Raw genomic sequence first — 23544 nt, forward strand, 5'->3', positions numbered from 1 at the left:
TATATATATATATATATATATATATACAGGAAATTTGAGTTTTCCTGCCCTGCTTTTTTCTCACCAATTTTGCCATCTGCAGCTTAGCTTGTCTACCCTTGAGCTCATACTCCACAAATTCATGTCATTGTTTAACTTGTGCAGGTTTGCCAAGCCAGAGAACATAACTGTAGCTCTGGCCCAAGCTGCTCTACTCTACCAGCTGCATGACACACTGGTTGTTTCAATAAATAGTCATAATGGGCAACGTGGGAAAGGAAAGAATTATCTTCCTAACCCACACTCTTTGGGAATCCTAAGGAGAAAACAAGTAATTACTAAAATTTGGCTGGCACACTGAACCTGGTGCATAAAGAAAAGCCATGGGACTTTTAATGAAGAAAATGATCCAGACCTCAGGTTTATATGCATCAAATAAAAATAAATCCTTAAGAAAAGTGCTGTAATGAAGATATGTTTCACTTCTGGGCATACTTCAGTCATTTTAACTGGGAAAATAGTTATTTTGCATAATTATTACGTATTTATTTTTTCTTAGCTGTGCGATCAGTGTAAAGCAGACAATAACCTGCATGAGGATCGTCTAGTCCAGAGAGCCTGCCCTTCCTTTTCTCCCACTCCTGCCCTACTTTTCTTTCCTCCTTCCATGACATACATGTACAGATAATGGCTGCTCTGCCTAGTTTCATCTCTATTTGACACAAGCTAGAGTCATTTTGGAAGAGGAACCTCAAATTAAGAAAATGTCCCACAAGATTGGCCTGTGGACAAGCCTAGGGTGCATTTTTTTATTGATGATGATTAATGTGGGAGAGCCCAGTTCACTGTGGGTGTGCTACTCATGGGCTGATAGTCCTGGGTGCTATAAGAAGATAGTCTAAGCAAGCCATGATGTGCAAGCCAGTAAGCAGCACTCCTCCATGGACTCTGCATCCTGCCTTGTTTGAATTACTGCCCTGATTTCCTCCAAAGATGATCTGATATGAAAATATAAGTAAAGTAAGCCCTTTCCCCTCTAAGTTGCTTTTGTTCATGGTTTTTCATCTCGGCAATAATTAAGTCTAATTAAAACAGTGGCACTCGCTATGTAAATACTGAAGGTACAAAAATGTCTCTTGTCATGAAACAGATAACATGGTGGAAAAAACTCAAATAACTGCTTACTGAGAGCTGCCAATAGCAAAAGGCCATGGGAGTATACAGCAGGTGACAGCTGGTGTTCAGAAGGTCAACCTCTCAGAACCAAGGGTTCTGGTGGGGGAAACTATCACACAAGGTGTTTTGGAATTACTGCCTTTTGAATGAATTGGCTGTTTCTTGTTGTAAACTTCTTGTGCAGTAACAGCTATGATATATCTCCATTACCATGCATTTTTGTATATATATATAATCTCAATCTTATGGGCACACGTATATCTGTGGATGGCCAGGAATATGACTTTTCATTAGCTATATACTTTTGATATATGGAAAATACACTACAAGATGTTTCATAGCCAGATCCATTGTCCCATGTGAATGTAGATACCTAAAGCCTGATTTGTTCCTTTTGCTCAGACTAACACAGAAAACAATAATCTCTCCTCAGTCTAACACAAACTGCACACATTTAGCTCATTTTTACCTCAGAGCAAGTTCAAGCTAAACTAAAGGCCTTTGTATATAGATCAAAAGTTTAAAACTTTACATTTATGCACAAGGTCAGAGTTATAGGTGTCTTACCAAGGCTAACACAAAACTCTCTAAGAAAAGCTTGCCAATTCTTCACTTGACCAGTCTGCTGATAAAAAGCTATGTCTCCAAATTTGTGGCATGGGGCACTGTGCCCCCTTCCTCTGGTCCTGAGACCTTGCAACCTTGTGTTGCTATGGAAATGACTCTGCTCCTTATTCTCTATTCCAGGAATGTGCCATGACCCTGAGGATTTTGAAACTTTTCTCAGGATTGCAAGGAGTCTCCAGTTAGAAAAACGTAAGAAGAGACAGGAAAAGAGCGAAGGAAAGCTGAAAAGAAGCTGTAGTTGTAGAGAAACAGTAGAACTAAGGTAGAACAAAGAGAGAACACCAGAGAGATTAGGAACTGACTAAACACTAAAGTGAATGGACTGGAAGAGTTCGGTGTGAGTAGATTCTTCAGTATTCCTAAGATTAGATTCTCCTGAGGACCCTGGGAGAGGGTGATTTGGGGCTGGACGCCGGTATCCCTTGATAACTGCTGGAGTACATAGTTCAGTCGTAGAGTGCTTGAATGGAATGTTCAGTCTTGGTAGTGGAATGGCTTGAATGTTATCTCCCACTCTACCTCAGCATTTGTTTGGAATACTCCATCTCTTGCTGCTGATGCTATTTAGAGGATGTTCTGCAAACTTTGCAATGTGGCATCTGAGTGGTAGAAAGAGGTCACTAGCAGTGGACTTTTGCATGACATACTCAACATGTCCTAGCCCGCCAGGACAGCATCCTCTGATCACACTGCTGCCTCCATGAAATGGACTGTGCCACCACATCTTTCCCACACCACAATGATGGATAGAACTCTCTGAAACTGAAAGCTAAAACACTTCATCCCTTAAGTTGTTTCTGTCAAGTTTTTTTTTTGTTTTTATTTTTTCCATATATAATTATGGAATAATTCATGCCACAAGGAACAGTATAACTATCTCTAAGTCTAAGATCAAGGTGCCATGAGGTTTGACTTCCTCTGAGGTCTCTCATTGGCTTACAAATGGCCAACATCCTAATACCTCTTTGCATGGTACACGGTCGTGCTTCTAAACTGTGTCATTACTTCCTAGTTGGGGTCTCTGCAAGTACCACAGCCAGCAGGGAAACAATCTGGGTGAGGTTCAGAATGAAACTCGGGGGTATCCCACCCCAGAGAGCTAGGATAGAGCCAAACAATAATGGCAAAACAACGTCAATGAAATGATTCCTAATGTTATTCTCTTATACCCATAGATTTAAGCCTGACCCAACTATCATCAAAGAGGCTTTATCCACAAACTGAAGGAAACAGATGCATAGCCAAACATTAGACAGAGCTCAGGGAATACTATAGAAGGAGAGGAAGAAGGATTGTAGGAGCCAGGGGGACAAGGCTCCACAAGAAAACCCACAGAGTCCACTAATCCGGGCTCATAGAGACTGAACAGACAGCCAGGGAACCTGCATGGGACTGATGTAGGCCCTCTGCATATATGTTACAGTTGTGAAACTTGGTGTGTGTAGGACTCCTAACAGTGGGAGTGGGAATACCTCTGACTCTGTTGCCTGCTTTGAGGATCCATGCTCCCACTGGATAGCCTCTTCCAGCCTTAATAGTCTCACTGCAGCTTGATATTCCATGGCTGGATGATAGCCATGGAAGGCCCACCTGTGTCTAAAGAGAAATAGTGCAGGGGGGGTGGATGGGGAGGGAAAGGAGGAAAGGAACTTGGAAAAGAGGAGGAAGGGGAAATTTGGGTTTTTTTTGTTAAAACAAAAAAAGAAATAATAAAAAATAAAGAAAGAAACTCAGGTCAGCCCCACTTTAGCAGGTACTGGTATAGATGAATTTCTAAAGGTCTTATTAAATAAAAAACATGGAGCCAGAAATTTGAGTTAAAGCCTGAGAGAAAGATCAGAGGACTAGGACAGACCACGAGCTAACCTCACCTCACCAACTCCACAGCTTCCTGAGAGAGCTTCTTCCTGCATACTCATGTTTATACGCCTTTTCTGTTCTGCCCTCTCATTGGCTCTCTTAGCCCAGCCACACCACTTCTTCATCCTACACAGCTCTGTCACTTTCTGTCTGTCTGTCCAGACCTCCAGGCCAGGTCTCTATGGTTGGTACTGGGATTAAAGGCGTGTGTCACCACACTTGGCTCTGTTCCCTAGTGTGGCCTTGAACACACAGAGACCCTGCCTGCTAAGTGATAGGATTAAGGGCATGTGCTACCACTGCCCAACTTCTTTGTTTACTTAAAATGGCTTGCTATTTCCTCTGATCTCCAGGCAAACTTTATTTATTAACACACAAATAAAATATCACCACACACTGGTTCAAAAACTTCCAGAGTCTGATCAAGCAGTTGATTTTTCTTACATGTGTAAACCCAGTAAAACCTTGGGGAAAGGTTTCCATGTGACAGTTATTACAATGAAGCTTTAGGCACAGCAACATCCAAACTCCCTTGCAACAAACGAAGTACCTGTGATACTTACAACAAGAATGAGTTCTGTCAACTGATGAGCAGATTCAGGGGAAAGATATGTAATAACGATAGATTCCATCAATGGGGGATGTAAATTACATGGAACCTTTTTCATAAGGATGGGTTCTATTCACCAAGAGACATAACTCAAGATTGGGGCCTAAACAATGCTCAGGATTTGAGGGGATTCAGGCGAAGGCTGGTGTTGATAGAAATATTAAGGCAACTTGACGTAGTTAAAGGGGAGATTTATTTGGGAGTTTTACTTACAAGTATAGGGATAGGTTACAGGGTACAGGAGAGGTGAAGTGCAGTCCAGCAGTGTTCTCTGGAGAACTCAGCTTGGTCTACCATACAACATCTAGCATTACCAGGAACCAAGAGAGTCAGCACATGGGGATCTGAGGTCTTAAGGGCTTCTGTCTTGGCCCTGCCTCAGGGGCAGGCCATAGGTAGGCATGACAGTTACCAGAAACCTCACTGGGGGTAGTCCTTCTAGGTCAAAGCTGGAACAGCTCCCCACTACAGGCTGGCTCCATAGAAGAACAAAAAGATGATCAGGCAGTTCATCCACTCCAGGCTTCTGGGTGAAAAGGCATCATTTCCTTCCCTTGAAGAAAATAGGTCTTTGTTTTTCACAGTTTTGGCTCCTCCAATGCTTTCTTTCTCAGCTGTGCCTCCTACAATGTCCTCTTCTTGCAAGGATCCAAGTACTATTAGAGTAAGATGACATCCTAAGGAACTGGGGGTTAAGACTTCAGCACACACAGGGAAGAAGCCTGAATGCAACAGAGGTTAAGAGCTAAATATGGAGAATATAGATGCTTCCTCATGTGCAACTATGAATTGTACAGGCTCTAGGATCCATCGTTCACAACAGTTCTCATAAATGTGTATGTATTTTCATAAATGTATACATCTGAATAAAGTTATCTAGCAGGATTGCCTTGTTGTTGCTTCTGTAAGGACCATGCGGGCTAGTAGCAGCAGCATGTGCTCAGGATCAGCAGCCTCTTATCTGAGTTCCACCTCCATCCAGAAGAGGCAACATCTATTCACCTTTCCCTTTGTACAATCTCCCCATGAGCAGCAGTTTATGACAAATAGTTCACTTAGAAGGAACTCCACAAAGATCCTATGCCTACACAGAGCACAACAGCAAAGGCAGTGTGGGGCACGGTTAGGGATGGAGTCTCTGCTTCAACTGACCTAGGCACAAGTCCAGATCTAGGACTATGTCATCTTTTAACATCTGTGGACCTAAGAGTCTTCACCTATAAGATAAAAATGATAAATATACCTACCTTTGGGGGTAGTAAGAACTAAGGTATGTAAATAAACATTTTTACTTTGGTATAGATTTCAGATTCATCCTTCAACTCCTTCCCCCTAGAACTGGGATTGAGATGAGGACTATACTGGAAATCAGATGAGCACAGTTACAGATGAGCTGGGACCCACATCCACTACATAAATGTCAAATACTTGGCAAAGCTTTTTGCACTGGGACTTTTTGCACCTAGACCTTTTAATGAATAAACGTATCAGTTCAGTAATAATAAAATACACTTATGTTTCTCTTGCCGTTGATCCTTCCTCAATGATTGTTCTTTGAGAAAGGGTCTTCTTAATATATCTTGTAGTGCAAAGCACCTCCTTTGCTGTTTGGAAAGACATGGTGGTGATGTCTGAAAAATGAGTGGATGAATGTGTAGTTTTTCAAAATGGTCAATTTTGTGTTATGTGTACTTTACTGGAATTTTTCTTAATGACCACAGAAGATCTTTTCTGAAAATAAAGTTACATTACTTGTGGTGGTATTGTGTTCTCTGAAACATTGTGCATGCTAATAAACTTATCTGGGGTCAGAGAACAGAACAGCCACTAGATACAGAGGCTAGAAAATGGTGGCACTCACGCCTTTAATCCTAGCATTCCAGATGCAGAAATCCTTCTGGCTTTCTGTGAGTTCAAGGCCACATTGGAAAAAGCCAGGCATGGTTACACCTTTAATCCCAAGAAGTGACCCTTTAATACCAGGGAGTGATGGCAGAAAGCAGAAATGTATAGAAGGCATGAAGACCAGAAACTAGAAGCTTTTAGTGGTTAAGCATTCAGGATTTCAAGAGGCAGTTCAGCTGAGATTCGTTTGGAGAAGGACTCAGAGGCATCCAGTCTGAGGAAACAGGATCAGATGAGGAACTGGTGAGGTGAGGTGGCTGTGGCTCGTTCTGCTTCTCTGATCTTCCAGCATTCACCCCAATACCTGGCCTCAGGTTTTGTTTTACTAATAAGACCTTTTTAAGATTCCTGCTACATCACTAAACATAGTTGTTTTGTTTCATTGTTTTGTAAGAACAGCTTTTTATTAACAATGATGCTCAGATTCCTGGCACATGCCAAAAATTCAATAAAAGTAAGCTCACTTTCACAATAGTTTTTGATCACACCTGCCTCTGATGGCAGCCAACTATAAAGAATGACTTCTACAGTTCCTGTGACCAGGTAAGAAGTCTCCTCTAAGGAGGAAAGCACCTCCAGCCCTTGTCAAGTTTCAGGTCTTCACAGTGTAAACAGATTCTACCAAGGCATCTCAGTGGTTTGGCCTCTGTTAGAATAAACTCTAATGCCACAGATTTGACATATCAAAGTAAATGCATGAGGACATTACAGGAAGACTTTCATCTACTATCCAGTTTAGATAGAGATGTGTAACAACTGTTCAAAAATAAGATAACTTTTATGACATCCTTCCTGATTTCACATGAGTCATTATAAAGCAGTTCTGTGGGGGTTGGTAGATAGAAAGTAGGATTTTAACTCAGGAGAAAAACTGTAATAATCTACAAAAAATAAAAAAAATGTAACTCAAAATCTTATATTAATACAGACATTATTTTATGTTAAAACAATTTATCTCTATTCACCTATTCATCAGTCTCCTTGAATTTGACTCTTTTTCTTAAATCAACGTATTCTTGATTGTGCAAGTTTAAATAAATCATGACATGATCCCAAGAACTTGGCAAGAACATCAGTGACTTTACATCTGGCATCACACACCAGCTGCATGTTGATGGAGTGAAAGCTTTTCTGTTTCTTTACCTTGCTTCATTAGTGAATATGTGGTGATGCATGCATTACCACATGTGTGCAGGCTCTGCTCTCCATATGGAGAAGCACACAGCAATGCCACAAAACCCAGGCATCATTGACTGTCATGTTGAACTTTCAGAAAAATAATGTGATTTTTTTTTACTGAAATATTTTTATCTGTAAATGGATGCACAGGGTGGGGGGGTATCTATAGAGCTATACAATTAACAGATACAGGTAAAACCTGTTGCAAAATTTCCTAGTGAAGGAATAACTTCAGCTGTCACAGATGAACATATGTACAGTATGGTACCCATCTTCAAGTCATCATACAGTAAAAAACCAATAACTTCCTTGCCAAATCCATGTCCAACACATTTTCTATTTAGTTTTTGACAACTATACTACTTACTGGGAAGATATCTGTGCTGTGAGCTTTATATTTATCTAATTAAAGAAATCTTCATGGTTTCCTCACTCTCATCATAATCCTGCCCCTTACATGAATTTAGATGACATCTCTTCACATAAGTTATCTGTTGCTATGTAACAAGTTGCCCAAAATTGAGAGTTTTAAACCAAGTTAATAATTATTATATCCTGGTTCTAAGACAGTTAGTCAGGTGTGGTCTATATAGGGAGTTTAGGCTGAAGAGCTCTCAACTGGTCATAATGTAATGCCATGGTCATGGTCATCCAAAGATTTGATGGTGGCTGAGAGATCAGCTTCCAAGGTGGCTCCCTCATGTGATTGCCAAGCTGATTCTCTATTTCCTAAAGTTTCTATCCTTTCCATGAAAACCCTATCCAATGTTCTTTGAGCATAATTTCATAAAATCCTAGATGTTACCAAAGACAAAAAGGCTGGAACCACAATTAAAGGTAGACAAATTAAGGACTGCATAGAATACAAAATTTTAGGGAGTTCCATTTTAAAAAAAATGATGTCATGCCTGCACCCTGAGGAAGGAGATAGGGGTGCATACTCTAAACCAGACTAAGGAAGTCTGCAATCAAGTAGAGTGTACTTAAGCTTTTTCAACCAATTTTCCTTTAATTTTAATGTGTATGCATGTGTATATGCATGCATATGCATATTAAATCAAAGTCTGTAATGGGAATAGCCAACTGTTCCCTCATTGTGTTAAGGACTTTTTGACAAGAGAAAACTCATATCTGATACTCTAAATCTGGCCAAAATACTCTGGGTAAGAAGGTCATAAGCTCTAGTGGGAGCTGCTGCTTTGGGGTGGCTAACTGTATATGATATGGTTGTCAAATTCTCCTCTAAATGTGTTTGCTTATACTCATAGATCATTGCTGCTCCCAGTTTTGGTCAGATGCTTAGTTTTGCAGGGAATATCAGTTACTACAAAACTCTAAACTGATCCAAGTTCTAATAATAAATGACTATTGAACATTGGGTTCTAAATAGGACACCTGTATCACCCTCTGCAAGGTCAGGGAACATCATGGAAGAGGGAGCAAAATGGGTATAAAATCCAGAGGAGGGGGTAGACATTGTGGTGCACTCTCTTCCAGGTTCCTGAGTTCTTACACACTCAGCAGCTGTAATCACCAGCATAAGATGTGTGCAACTCTAGGCCCATCAACATTTTTTCATGGGGTGGGAGAGAAAGGGGGTGAAGATGCTAGACTCCTCCCCAAGTGTAGTGAATAATTTCTGGAGGAGGAAGAGACATTTTCCCCAGTGGTGTAGCTGCCAATGAGGTATCATGATCCTGTAAATAATTCCTCACCCATGTTCCTATAAGCTATCCTAGTAAAATTCAGAACTCCATGAGAAGGGGTAGGAGGGTGAGAGATAGTAAAAGAAGAGAGGAGAGGAGGAAAGGAAAGGGGAGGAGAGAGGAGAGAGATTGCACTCTCCCCTTTCTTCTGGCTCTTACATTCTCTTTAACCTTCTCTTCAATGATGTTCACTGATATTGGGGATGATGATATGGAAGGAGTGAAGGGGAACAAGATAGAGATGTGGAAGGTGGGCCATTTTTGTTCCTACTGTTATGACAACATTTCTTGAGAAAAGCAACCTCAGGAACAAGGGCTTTATTTGGCTCACAATCCCAAGTTCCAGTCCATCATTGCAAGCAAATCAATGGCAGGTATTGAAGCAGCTTATCACATTACAAACAGGGTCAAGAGCAGAGAGCAGTGAATTCATCCACTTATGCCTGTGTTCAGTGCATCTTCCCCACTCTTAAACAGTTCTAAATCCCTTTCCTAGTGAGTGATGTAGCCCCAAATGGTTAGATGTTTCTACCACATTTAAACAAGATAATCTCACATACACAAGCTCATGGGCAAGCTTAAAACAGATATGCTCACATTAAGACTCTCTACCCAGCAATGGGACTTTGCCATCAGTTTGTGGAGAGCAACGGGTTTGAGGAATAGCCTGGATTGTTTGTGGGCTCCTGTTGGAGCACTTTGGCCAACATGTTAAATAGATGTAACCCAGTTCCTATACTGGAAGTCTCATTTGGTGGCAAGAGATGGTCAGTGCTGAAGATGACTCTCTGAACATGGAGAAGTCAAGGTGGTGTCTACATAAAACCTTCACCCCTATGTGCTAGCATCTTTGGTACAGGATAACATTCTGCATGCTACCAAAGGAGAAATGTAAACACTAACCCAGCCACAAATCCTTTGGTCTATAATTGTGTCCTGCCTATATGTTATGCTAGGACATAGCTTGGGGTAGGACATAGCTTATGGGAGTAGCCAACCAATATTTTATTTAACTTAAGACCCACTCATTGAGATGGAACCCATCCCTGACACTGTTTGAGTGACCAAAAATCTGAGCCAAGATAGTCCAGGGACATGGGGAAAACCAAATACTACTGTTCTTTTTTTTTTAAAGTAGCAATAAATTGACACATAATGGCATTGTGACATTTTTGCTATACTCGTTGATCAGTGTCTTGCTCAGCCATGAACAGAAAAGCTTCCCTCCTGAAACAGATGGGAACAAATACAGAGACCCAAAGCCAGTCATTAACACTCAGCCATAATGGTTTGTCCCCATCAAATCCCTTCCCTCGGGGTTCAGGGAGCCACAAGGAAGAGGAGCAGGAAGGGTGTGAGAGCCCAGAAGTTATTGCCAATGGGTAGCCACTTGCAGATGTAGTTTACTACAGGGGTCTCACTGAGGAAACAAACTTCTCTTAAGGGTAGGCTGCACACTGTGCAGTAGATGGCCAACAGGAAATGGGCTTCTATTGCATCAACAAGGTTCCTTGTCTCATAATGCCATGTCAAGGCTTGTCCTGTTTGGGGATTTGTTTGTTTATCTTATTATTTTTATTTTTAACTTATTTTTTTTACACCCCAGCCAAAATTCCCTCTCCCTCCTCTCCTCCCAATCTCTCCTCGCCCCCCTCTGCCGACCCCCACCCACTCCTCCTCCATTTCTGTTCAGAAAAGGGCAGGTCTCCCATGAGTATCAACAAAACATGGCACATCAAGTTACAGTAGGACTAAGCTTATATTAAAGATGGGCAAGGCAACCCAGTGTGAGGACTAGGGTCCCAAAGGTCAGAAAAAAGAGTCAGGAAAAAAAATCCCCTGCTCCCACAAGAAGATCAAACTGCAAAACTGTCCCATATATGTAAAGGGCAAAGACCATCCCATGCAGGCTCACTGGTTGTTGTTTCAGACTCTTTGAGCTCCTACTAACCCAAATTAGTTGATTCTGTGAGTTGTCTTGTGATGACCTTGACCTCTCTGGTTCCTACAATCTATGTGCCTCTCTTCAGCAGGATTCCCTGCTAATGTTTGGCTGAGAGTCTCTGTCTCTGTTTTCATCAGTTGCTGGATGAAGCCTTTCTGATGACAGCTGAGCTAGTTACCAATCTATGAGTATAACAAAATATTGTTAGGCATCATTACTGTTGGGTCTGGGAGTCACACAAATATTGAGGACAATGCCACCAAAGTTGGATAAGCAAAGGCAACTTTATTGCATCACCGTGGGGTACCAGAACTTCTAACTAGTTAGAGCCACAGGCAGGTCAGGTTCTAATACCGTGACTTCGAACAGAGGGAGTAGATCCCTTTTGAAGCAAAAGCCACAAGGAAGGAGGTCAGGGATGACATAAGAAAATAAATTTTACAGTTCGAGGTGAAGTTTTGGGTGAGGATACATTCTGGGAATTTACAGCTTGTGATAACATTTTACAACTATTAGTGCAATTTGTGATAACAAGGTGTTTATACAGACTTAACTCGGGGTTCATAAAAGCTTGTTTACACAAGTCTGAGGTTGTCTTAACATAGCTGGGGTCTTCCCTTAGTTTTTAACCGACTGTTCTCATAACTGCAGAGAATATGAGACAAGGGTCATACAACAGAAGAAGCAGGGTAGGTGGCTAATGTTTTGAATTACTGTGGAATCTACATTTCCCCCTGGAGATTGTAACAGAAACAAACCCTTGATTCATTGTATATAAATCTTTATATTTTGGGTTTTTAAGTGTTTGGGTACCTAGGGGTGAGCATTGTGGGTGGATAACCAAGATTTCACTGAAGAAATGTGGTCTCTCTCTCACAAACTTAATCGGTGCATTAATCACATATGGACCAATCATTAAGTGTATCAAAAGAATAAGCAAGGGCCCAGCAATGGAGGACAATAGGGTGATAAGCCAAGAGGACCAGCTTGTGGAACCAGAAAAATGATTGTTGTAGCTCTCTGTCTTTTGAGAAACCTTACTTTGAGCTCTTGAAGAGTGTTTCTAACAATGCCTGAGAGGTTAGCAAAGAAACAGCAGGATTCACCCAAGGTAACACATAGCCCCCTGTGAGCAGGTTTGAGATATAAGTAATGAATCCACAACTTGATTTCGTTAACCTTAACAGCAGTCGGGGTAATCAGGAACACTGTGTGTGGTCCCTTTCAGTGGGGTCCAAGGGCTTTTTTATGATGTCTCTGGACCCAAATGAGTTCACCCAGATTGTGGCTGTGTGGCTTGGCAGGTGGCAGCCTGTAAATGTGTCTCAAAACATTGTCCTGGACTATTTGGAGAGCCTGGATGAACTTAAGAAACTTATATTTAGACATCTTATCCATGACTTCTGAAGAGAGCCTGGGAACCAAGGGAGGGAGTCTACCAAACATGATTTCATAGGATGTTAATCCATAGTAGTATGGGGTATTCCATACCGGAAACAGAACAAAGGTTACAGAGATATCCAGTCATCACCAGTTTCTACGATTAATTTAGTTAGAGTCTCTAGTTCATTCTCTCTACTTGTCCAGAACTCTGGGGATGGTGTGTACAACGTAATTCCCAATTAGCTTCCAATATTTTAACTAAGTTTTGTGCTACCTTAGAGCTAAAGGCAAGCCCATTGTCTGATCCAAGCACAGAAGAAAGTCCATATGTTTGAATGAGTTCATCAATGATCTCCATGATTACTGTGGATTTGGTCTCCTTCTTAGTGGGAAAAGCTTCTACTGAACCTGAAAAAACTAGGAGGTATATACCCATATTTACTAGGTTTACCTCAGTGAAGTCCACCTCCCAGTGGACTCCAGGCAAAGTTTCTCTCTCCTCTTTCTCTCTCTCTCTCTCTCTCTCTCTCTCTCTCTCTCTCTCTCTCTCTCTCTCTCTCTCTCTCTCACACACACACACACACACACACACACACACACACACACACTTTAAAAGAGCTCTTTCTTTTATTTGCTAATAGCCTGGCAAGAGAGGCATTGGGTCACACAATCCTTTATTAATTGGTTTACATTAAAGATTTTGAGGTCATGCTAAAGATTTCGAAGTTTCAGTGTTCCAGGAGTTCTTTTAATTTTCTTTTTCTTTTTTTCCCCCAAGATGTATTTCTCTGTGGATTTGGTAGATCAGGGACTTAGCTAGTTTAGTTGGCAGGATGACTCTTTTATTAGTAGTGTACCTCCATCCATCTTTAGTACATGTGTTTGGTAAAGAGGCAAAGTCTCTATCATCTTGGGCAGAGTATTCTGGTATCTCAGGCAACATATGGTCTGGCACTGTTATTAATACTCAGTTGCAGTGAGAGCAGGCTCTCTGGATGTCTGATCTGTTCTTCTATTACCCTGAGCTTCATAAGAGTCCCCTCTCTGATTCCCCAGACATTGAATGATGCCTTTTGGGGAGCCAGAGGGCAGACAGTAAGCCTAGGATTTTTTGTTTGTTTTTAATAGTCTTTTCTTCATCAGTGATTAAGCCCCAATCAAAATGCATAGATGTGGAGTCTAGTCCCAATGGCTACATCATAACAGTTTTACCCAGTATGGTTTGGAATGCTTACCCTCAGAGTTACCTGACAGGCAAGACGGAGGTGTTTATAGCCAAGATGGTTGTGGTCGTGGTAAGACAGGGTGCTGTAAGTCCCTATCGGAAGCTGCACTGGACTCTCCCAGTGACTGAATGTGACTGCAAAGCAGAGTGCCACTGCACTTGGGTTACTGCACTGCCTTTGTTGACCTAGTTTTAAAAGTCACTTGAGCTACATTCTGTTTGTCATCCAGGCCAACACCATGTGATGTAAAAGGAAGTATCATAAACGCTTCAAACGCAAAGGTGAAGAGTGCCAGTGCCTGCCCTACAAGCCACAACATTCTTCTGTTGTTGAGACCAGGCTCTAGGATGCTGCCCAGAGTGCCCCGAAACTGAGCTCAAGCCTTTCACTGCAGACTTGACCTACTATGCCTAGTTGTCAGCATTATTTTTATTTTGCCATTCTTTCTTTTTGTAATCAGTTTTTAATAGTAATTTTCCATTTTTTATTTTATTGAAAATAGATTTTTTTCATACAATATATTCTGATTATGTTATCCCATGCCCCTACTCCCCCCAGTTCTTCTCACCACCCCTCACACAGATCTACAGCCTTTCTGTCTCTGGTTAGAAAATAAGCAGGTATCTACGGAATAATTGTAAAATCAAATATAAGAAGATAAATCCAAAACAAACAAATCAGAATAAGACAAAACAACCAAACAAGAAAAAGAGCCAAAGAAAAAGCACAAGAAAAATATAGACTCAAAGAAACACATGTTCACACACACAGGAATCTCATAAAAACCCCAAACCAGAAGTCATAATATATAATCAGATGAACTGTAAGACAGAGCAGAAGAAAGCAAGTAATAAAGAAAGAAGCTGTGACTTGATGTTATGAGATGAAGAACCTTCAAACAGTGCCATTGAGTTAATTCTCTGTTGGCTTTCTACTGCTGGGCATGGGGCCTTCCCTTTAGAGTGGCTTGTTTCACCAGTAAGACTTCCTTGGAGAAAACTAAGTTTTCACTTGTAAATGGTTATCAATCGGAGATAGCTTTTGAATAGGGATGGGGACATGCGTCTACTTCTCTCAGCTCTAGGACCCCACTTGGTGCAGAACCATGCAGGTCATGTGCAATGCACCAGAGTCTCTGTGAGTTCATATATGTGCCAGCCCTATTCTGTCTAGAAGGTCATGATTCTCTGGTGTCCTCTATCCCCTCTGGCTCTTATATTCTTTCCACATCCTTTTCCATAGAGTTCCCAGAGCCCTGAGAGGAACGATTTTCCTTTTAAAGCTTGGTGGTCCAGCGTCTCTCACTCTCTGTGTATTGCCTGACAGTGGGTCTCTATTTGTTTCTATCTACTACAGGAGAAAGTTTCTCTCATGATGGCTGAGCAAGGCACCAATCTATGAGTATAGCAAAATTTCATAAAAAGTCATTTTATTGTTATATTCCTTTAGCATAACAGTAGTATTTGAATTTCCCCTAGGTCCCTGGCCTGTTTAGTATCAGATCCTTAGCCACTCAAGCAGCAGTGGGTATGAGTTTTGTCTCATGGAGCAGGCTTTAAGTCAATCAGATATTGGTTGATCACTCACATAAGCTTTGTGCTAATATTACACCAGAGTATCCTGCAGGTAAGTCACTCTTGTAGACCATAGGTTTTGTAGTTGAGTTGGTTTTTACATTTTTCTTTTGATAGTGAACAGAGTACCTTCCAGTACAGTGAATATTAGTTCATAAGGGTGAAAGCTCTAGGTAGACACCAGCTCAACTTGTGTGTAGGTGTTGTCTTCAGTAACAGGCCTGATTGTCACCTTGTGGAGAGCATCTATATCCTAGGCAATAGCCATAGTTGATTGGGAGTTCCCATAGAACCCCTTTGGCTAACCACTTGACTAAATGTAACCCATGCCTGATACTAGAAGCTTCATTTTATAACAAGAGATGTTAGTTGAGGCTGTGTCCCCTCTGTAATTTGATGACTTCATTTAGATTGCGTTCATATATGTATATATTATAGGAAGCTTCTACTGTTGTAGATTTTCACATGATACCTAAAATGGCTCTTAGTTTAGCTATTCCTCCCTGTATTCCCTTCCTCAAACCCTCTTTCATCCTGATCCTAATTTGATCTCCCATTCCAGCGAACCCCCTCCCCATCAATCCATAACTATTTATTCTATTTCTCCTTCCTAGGATGATCCATTCCTCCCCCCAAGTCCCTTACTCTCTACCTAACCCCTTGGTCCTATGGATTATAGCTTGCTTATCATTGAATTAAAAGCTAATATCCACATATAAATGTGTAGATGTAACCGGCTTGTTAAATAAGAAACACAGAACTGATTGCAGAGTTAAAAACCACGAGGTCAGAGCAAGAGCAGAAAACCTTACCCTTCACTGCTTCTGCTGTTCTTCCTCTCCGCCGGAGACCTACTTCTGTGCGTCCTATTTAAAGACTTTCTGTTCTGTTTTTTCACTGGTTGTAAACCCAGCCACATGACCTTCTCATCACTGTCTGTTTGTACAGACCTCCAGGTCTTCTATGGTTGGTATTGAGATTAAAGGCGTGTGTCTGCCATGCTGGCTGTGTCCTTGAACACACAGAGATCCACCTAGTTCTGCCTCCCAAGTGCTGGGATTAAAGGCGTGCCCCACTACTGCTCAGCTTCTCTGGCTTGCTCGGACCTCAAGGCAACTTTATTGACATACAAATAAAATCACATTTCAATACAAATAAAATATCACTATATAAATGATTACATATCATATTTGTCTTTATGGATTTCGGTTACCTCACTCGGGATGATTTTTTTTCCTCAGTCACCTGTTTACCTGTGAACTTCATGATTTCATTTTTTAATGGCTGAGTAATATTACATTGTGTAAATGTACCCCATTGTCTTTATCCATTTTTCTGTTGAAGGACATCTAAATTGTTTCCAATTTCTGGCTGTTGTGAATAGAGCAGCAATGATCATGGTTGAGCATGAGCCTCCACAGTAGGCTGAGGCAACCTTTGGATACATGCCCAAGAGTAGTATAGCTGCGTCTTGAGGTAGATCAATTCCCATCTTGCTGAGGAACCATCACACTGATTTCCACAGTGACTGTATGAGTTTGGACTCCCAGCAGTGAATGAGTGGTCTCTTATTCCACATCCTCATCAGCATAAACTGTCATTTGTTTTATCCATCTTAGCCATTCTGACTGGTGTAAAATGAAATCTCAAAGGAGTTTTGATTCACATTTCCCTGATGGCTGAGGATGTTGAACATTTTTAAGTGCCTCTCAGTCATTAGTATTTCCTCTTTTGAGAATTCTTCATTTAAATATGTACCTCATTTTTAATTGGGTTATTTGTTTCCTTGATGTCCAGATTTTTTTCAGTTCTTTATGTATTTGTATATTAGCCCCACTATCAGGTGTGTAATTGGTGAAAAATCTTTTTCCATTCTGTACCCTGACCATTTTGTCCAACTGATGGTGTCCTTTGCCTTACAGAAGCTTTTCAGTTTCATGAGCTTTCATTTGTTTTTCTTAGTGCCCACACTAATGGTGTTCTGTTCAGAAGTCTTCTCCAGCACTATTTCCCGCTTTCTTGTCTATCAGGTTCAGTGTACCCAGTTTTATATTGAGATCTTTGATCCACTTGAAGTTAAGTTTTCTGCAGGGTGATAAATGTGGATCTATTTGAATTCTTCTACATGCAGACATTCAATTTGACCAGCACCATTTGTTAAAGATGCTGTCTACTTTGTGTCCTTTTGGCTTCTTTATTTAAAATCAGGTGTCCATATGTTTGGATTTATGTCTGGGTCTTTAATTCTATTCCATTGATCAACATATCTGTTTCTGTTTCAACACCATGCTGTTTTTATAATGATATCTATGTAAGAAAGCATGAAATTGGGGGTGGTGAAACCTATAGCATTTCTTTCATCATTCAGAGATTTCTAGCTACTCCGGTGTGTGTGTGTGTGTGTGTGTGTGTGTGTGTGTGTGTGTGTGTGTTTTCATATAGAGCTGAAAATATTCTTTCAAGTTCTATAAAGAATTTTGTTGGAATTTTGAAGCTTTCCCATAGATTTTCATTGGTAGGACAGTCAGCCATTTTTTATACATTAATCTTACTGATGCATGAACATGGGATATTTTTGTATCCTACAATTCCGTCACTTGATGTATTAGAGTTAACAACGAGAGTTGATATTTTTGAAGGTGATTGTGAAGAGTGTTGTTCCCCTTATTCCATTCCCAGTCCATTTGCCATGTACATATAGGAGGGATATTGATATTTTTAGATAGTCTTATATCCTGTTACTTTGCTGAAGTTATTTATCAACTATAGGAAGTTCCTAGTAAAATCTTTGGGGTCACTTACATGTACTAAAATATCATCTCCAAATAAAGATATGTTGATTTCTTCCCTTTCTGTTTGTGCCCCTTGGTCTCCTTCAGTTGTCTTATTGTTCTAGCTATGACTTCAAGTACTATTAAATAGATATGGAGAGAGTGGACAACCTTGTCTTATTGTATGTAGATCAGGATAGCCTCAAATTCCCAATCTTTCTATTTCAGTCTCCCAAGTACTAGGTTAACAGGCATGCCTTACCATTCCTGGCACTAAGTTCTTAAATAATTTTAATTTGAAATGTGTGGGCTTCCATGGTACATAGACATTTCTTCAGTTGAGATCTGATTTTGAACATGTGGTCTTGTCTGAGCATGAAAATGCAACATAAGAAAATGAAAATATAGTTTCTCAACCATGGTAAGTTAATAACTATAAATATTAAACAGATACTCTTAGTTAAGGGTAGAATACATCTGATTTCATATCAAAAGGCATTTGTAATCAACTGGAAGCAATAGCCTATATATGACAATGAAATAGCAAAACAAAACAAAAAGTTTAAGTCATTGATTAAAATTATAGATCAGGAACTCAATTACTTGTAGATATTTTTGTTTCATCATTTAATACTGTAAGGCAATTTCAACCAATCACTAATCTCAAACTAGAGTATTTTATATATTTAATGTCTTAAATGGATACTTACTTTTTAACGAAATAATTTTATCTTTTTCTTTTCTTTCTTTCTTTTCTATCTCTTTTTGTTTGTTTGTTTTTTGAGACAAGGTTTCTTTTTGTAACAGCTCTGGGTGTTCTAGAACTCACTTTATAGACCAGACTGGTCTCTAACTCACAGAGATTAGTCTTCCTCTGTCTCTGGAGTGCCACCACCACCCAGTATAATTTTATTTTTTAACTTAATTTTTATTTGCTTTTTATTTTTGAGATGACAATATGATTACATCATTTCTACTTTCCCTCTCCTTCCTCTAAACCCTCCATTTACCCCTCCTCTCTCTCCTTCAAATCCATGACCTCTTTTTTCATAAATAGCTATCACATGCATATATGCATATGTATATACATATATTTTGCTAAATATAACCTGCTCAGTCATGAAATGTTACTTGTATGTATGTTTTCAGAGCTGACAATTGGGCACTGGACAACCAATTGTTGTGCTCTTCCCAGGATAGACTACCTCTAATGAACCCAGCTTTCGTCAATTGCCTAACATTCTTTGTGCAGGGTTGGTTGAGCCACATGGACTTTTCCTTATCCTTTTTGGCATATCGATTAGTGTCTTTCTTCAGCTCAAGTTTTGGCAGTCGCATTGGTGATACTGTATTGGTATAACATCTAATGTTACTGGGAGACACAATCTCTCAGCAAAGTCTCTGATCTTCTGGTTCTTTCAATCTCTCTGGTCCTTCTTCCCCACTGTTCCTAAGCCTTAGGTATGGGAGTGATTTATGTACAGATGTATATATCTATATCTATATCTATATCTATATCTATATCTATATCTATATCTATATATATATCCATTAGAATAAGCTCCACAGCTCTACATATTGATTGGTTGTGATTTTCCGTAATGGTCTCTGCTGATAAGGGGTGAGGAGTACACGTATCTGTGTGCATAAGGACGGATGTCTATATTGTTGTTAGGGATTGTGCTGGTTTAGTAAACTAGTTAGTGGTTGTAGGTTCTCCTCCAGTTAGTATTATTTTACAAGGACTGAGTAGTTTCCAGTGCCAGGCATGGGTTCCTTCTTGTTGAGCCGATCTTAAGTCCATTTAGAGAGCTTTCAGTTATCACCAAGGTATGTGTGCCACTATAGCATCCTTAAAGTTGCCATGCCATGCTGATCATGTGGCTCATAGGCATCATAGCTGGTTGGGATGGTGATTGCCTCCCTCCTTTGGAACCTTGAAGGGTACCTTCTAACATCATGAAAGCTAGTCATCGGGGAGGAAGCAATCAGGTCAGTTCCAGCTCAGGGCATCTTTGGGCCTTGTTTCTACAGTACATGTTGTCTTCAGCAATATATATGGTCTTAATCTTCCACCTCTGGTGCTCAAACAAAGGTGGTATGTTTTGAGAGTCTCCTAGACAGTGCTGGCCAACAATTCAAAAGAGGGCTTCTCATGTCTGGTATTGGGGTTTTTGTTAGATGGTCTTTAGCTCTTTAATAATTATAAATAATTTTTTAAATAAAGATATGTTCATAATGCAGCTGCTCTTCTGCAAGCTTCTTTTTAGCAGTACATACAGGGAAGAGAATTATGCTGATGATATTTTAAAACAAAGAGAAGGAAATTCCTACAGAATTTATCATTAAACTATCTGTCAGATTTCTAACGTGGTACCCAAACTTACTCTTTCAAAACAGATCTAAGCACCTACTGCCTTATGATATCTGGAAAAAATAAAATATACTAACCAACGCCTTTACCTTCATGAAACTTATACCCTGTTAGATTAATAAGACAGGATAACACATGCTCTAGTACTGATCACTATGCAGAGTCATGAAAGAGAAAAGCAAGTAAGTGAGAATGAGAAATAAATTCAAATGCTAGGTCAGCAAAGCATTGTGAAATGGTGCCCTTTAAGCTGACTCTACTGAGATGACTAGATGCTAACAGCAGGGGGTGAGAAGGGCTTTTATCCTAAACAAAACAGCCAAAGCAAAAGGTAAACAAACGTCAGCAGTCATGAGGTTCCTTTATTGATGGCCACCACAGCTCTGGTCCAAGAGAGAACTGCCTACCTGAGGCCAACATGTTGTATCTTGGGGTTATTTGTTTCTTAAGAGTAGATACAGGCTGTGGAATTGGCTTCTGAGGACCAGAATGGGCTTCAAGACTGACTCTGGCAATCCTCCTTTAGGATGTAATGGTTAAAGAAAGGTTCTGGCTCCTGGAAGGGGAATGCTGTGATATAAATAAGCCCTAAGGTATGTCACTACCCTTGGGACAGGGAAGTAAACAAAGGTGGGGACATATTGAGGAGTCCATTAGTTGGGCTTAATGAGCTTCCAGAAAAGTATAAACAGAAGCTGAGGGTGCCTCTGGGGGTGACAGACAACACTCCAGGAAATTAAGGGAAATGTGAAGGGAGACAAGAAAACAAGGTACACTTAGGTAGAGAGGCATGAAATCTAGCAACTCTATAGGCTACAGCAATGTCATACAGAAAATGCAAATGTGAGTGTGATGGCCTGAAGCTCTAGCTGAGATTACGGCAGACTGTTGAACTGGCTCCTGCTTCTCATAAAAGTCCAGAGGCAAGAAACAAGCCATAAAATAGGCTGCTAGATATACAGCAGCCAAGACTTGCTAAATGTGAAGACAAAGGGACTTCTCACTTCCAGCTTTTTTTTTCCTTTTAAAAAAGTCCTTATGGATAAACAGTTCATATAGCATGCAATTTTCCCATTTACATAATTCAATGGGTTTCAGTGTAGCATATTCATACCATTGTGAAACCCTTACCAATTTTGTTGTTGTGTTCTCTTTAACTGTTTTGCCTTTTGAGAATTTCATTTGTAAATATTGTATTGACATAATTTCCCCTCCAACTCCTCCACCCCAACCATACCTCCACTTACTTGCTCCTTCTCAACTTCATGGGCTCTTTAAACAATAAAGGATTCAAAATTTAAGGTACTACTGGAAAGAGATGAAAACCCATTCACTATCAGGAAAATGATTGTAAAATGCAACTGAGTACAGGAATTTTTAACTCTCTGGGAAGATTTGAAGTGGCAGCATCAACAACTCTTCAGTCATGCCAAAAGCTCTTCAGGAAGAAGAATGTGCTCTGAAGATTCTCTCCATTAAACAACTGCACTGAAAGAATGGTTTTTTTTTGTTTTGTTTTGTTTTTTTGGTTTTTTTTTTTTTTTTTTTTTTTTTGGTTTTTCGAGACAGGGTTTCTCTGTGTAGCTTTGTGCCTGGAACTTGCTTTGGAGACCAGGCTGGCCTTGAACTCACAGAGATCCACCCACCTCTGCCTCCCAAGTGCTGGGATTACAGGGGTGCACCATCACCACCACCACCTGGCCTGAAAGAATCTTAAAGATGAGTACTCAATAATCTCCTGTTGAGCCCAAATGTGGGAAGGGCTTAAAATGGAGAAATAGGAAGGTACATGGGTCTCAGCATATAACCTGATATATTAAAACACAGATTCATAAGCCTGTAGGAAAATATTGTGTGTTGTGTTGAAAGGCCATTGGAAGGGAAACAAGGGCCCCCCACAGGTTCTGCTAATTGTAGATTCAGTGGAAAATACTGCACTCTGCCCCCACGCCCCATACCAGAAAAGTTAGCCCATCATGCTGTGCTAACAGGATGCTTGCAGGATGACCACCTGTGGTTGTGTTTGCAACATAAATTGCTTGAGAAGAATGCTTGCCAAATAACTCCTTGCTAGATAAGCTTGGAATTCGTTTACCTACCCAGACTCTGAGAAAGACCACAGAGACATCTGGCATCCAGATGTCTGCACTCTGGGTGACCCCACTCCCCTGCCCTGGTAGAACTGCCTCATAAAAGGCCTGTGAGCCTCATACTCAGGGTCACCAGCTACTCCTCGCGCTGGTGTCCCACGAGCTCGTGCTAATAAAGCTTCTTTTGTGACCCGATATCGGAGTGAAGCTCTCTGTTTTGGATGCGGACCAAACATTTGGAGGTCCCACCGAGATTGGTAAGGACGGTGGTGAGTCGGAGGGGAAGCAGCTGTTCAAGCGGCCCGTGAGTCCTGAACCCATAGGCTGCAGCTCTGGAGGACGCTCTGGAGTGTGGGGACCCTGAGACAGGGGCCCCGTCTGGTTCCCTTTTGTCTAGGAGATTTTTCAGATGGCCCGGGCCAATAGACAATCTTTTGGCTTCATTTTCCCTAACATTTTGCCAGCTTGTCTTGTTTGTGTGTTGTGTCTCGATTTTTGTGTCCTTCTGTGTTTGTTTCTACTTGTTTGGAATGGGACAGTCTGCCGCCAAGTCTGCCTCCACCCCTTTGTCCCTGACCCTCTCTCATTGGTCGGCAGTGGCGGACCGCGCGTTTTGAACCTGGCGGTTCGGGTGAGGAAGGGAAAGTGGCAGACTTTCTGTTCGTCTGAATGGCCCACCTTCGGAGTCAGGTGGCCAGTAGATGGTACTTTTGGTCTTAATATAATCAGGGCAGTCAAACAAAAGATTTTCATTCCAGGTTCACACGGACACCCGGACCAGCAGGCCTACATTTGGGTATGGGAGGATCTGGTGACTGACCCTCCTAGGTGGGTCCAACCCTTCCTGACTGCTCCTATAGCACCTTCACTAACTTCTGCTCCAATTCTCACGACAAAACCTTCCCAATCGACTCCATTACCGACTCCATCCCCTCCTCAACCCCCCTTACCTGAATCCCAGAATGACCTCATTTCATTTGCCTTAGACTGCCCACCACCGCCACGACCGCCTCCCCATTGGCCTGAACCACAACCACCGACAGAGACTGGGCCTGAGTCTGTCTTGGTCTCCCTGTTGGGTCCAGCACAGGGAACCTGCCAGAGGAGAGCAAGGCCCCCAGATGAGGCACCCCCGGCTA

This window comes from Onychomys torridus, chromosome 15 (genome assembly GCF_903995425.1).
Source record: "Onychomys torridus chromosome 15, mOncTor1.1, whole genome shotgun sequence".
Classification (NCBI taxonomy): domain Eukaryota; kingdom Metazoa; phylum Chordata; class Mammalia; order Rodentia; family Cricetidae; genus Onychomys; species Onychomys torridus.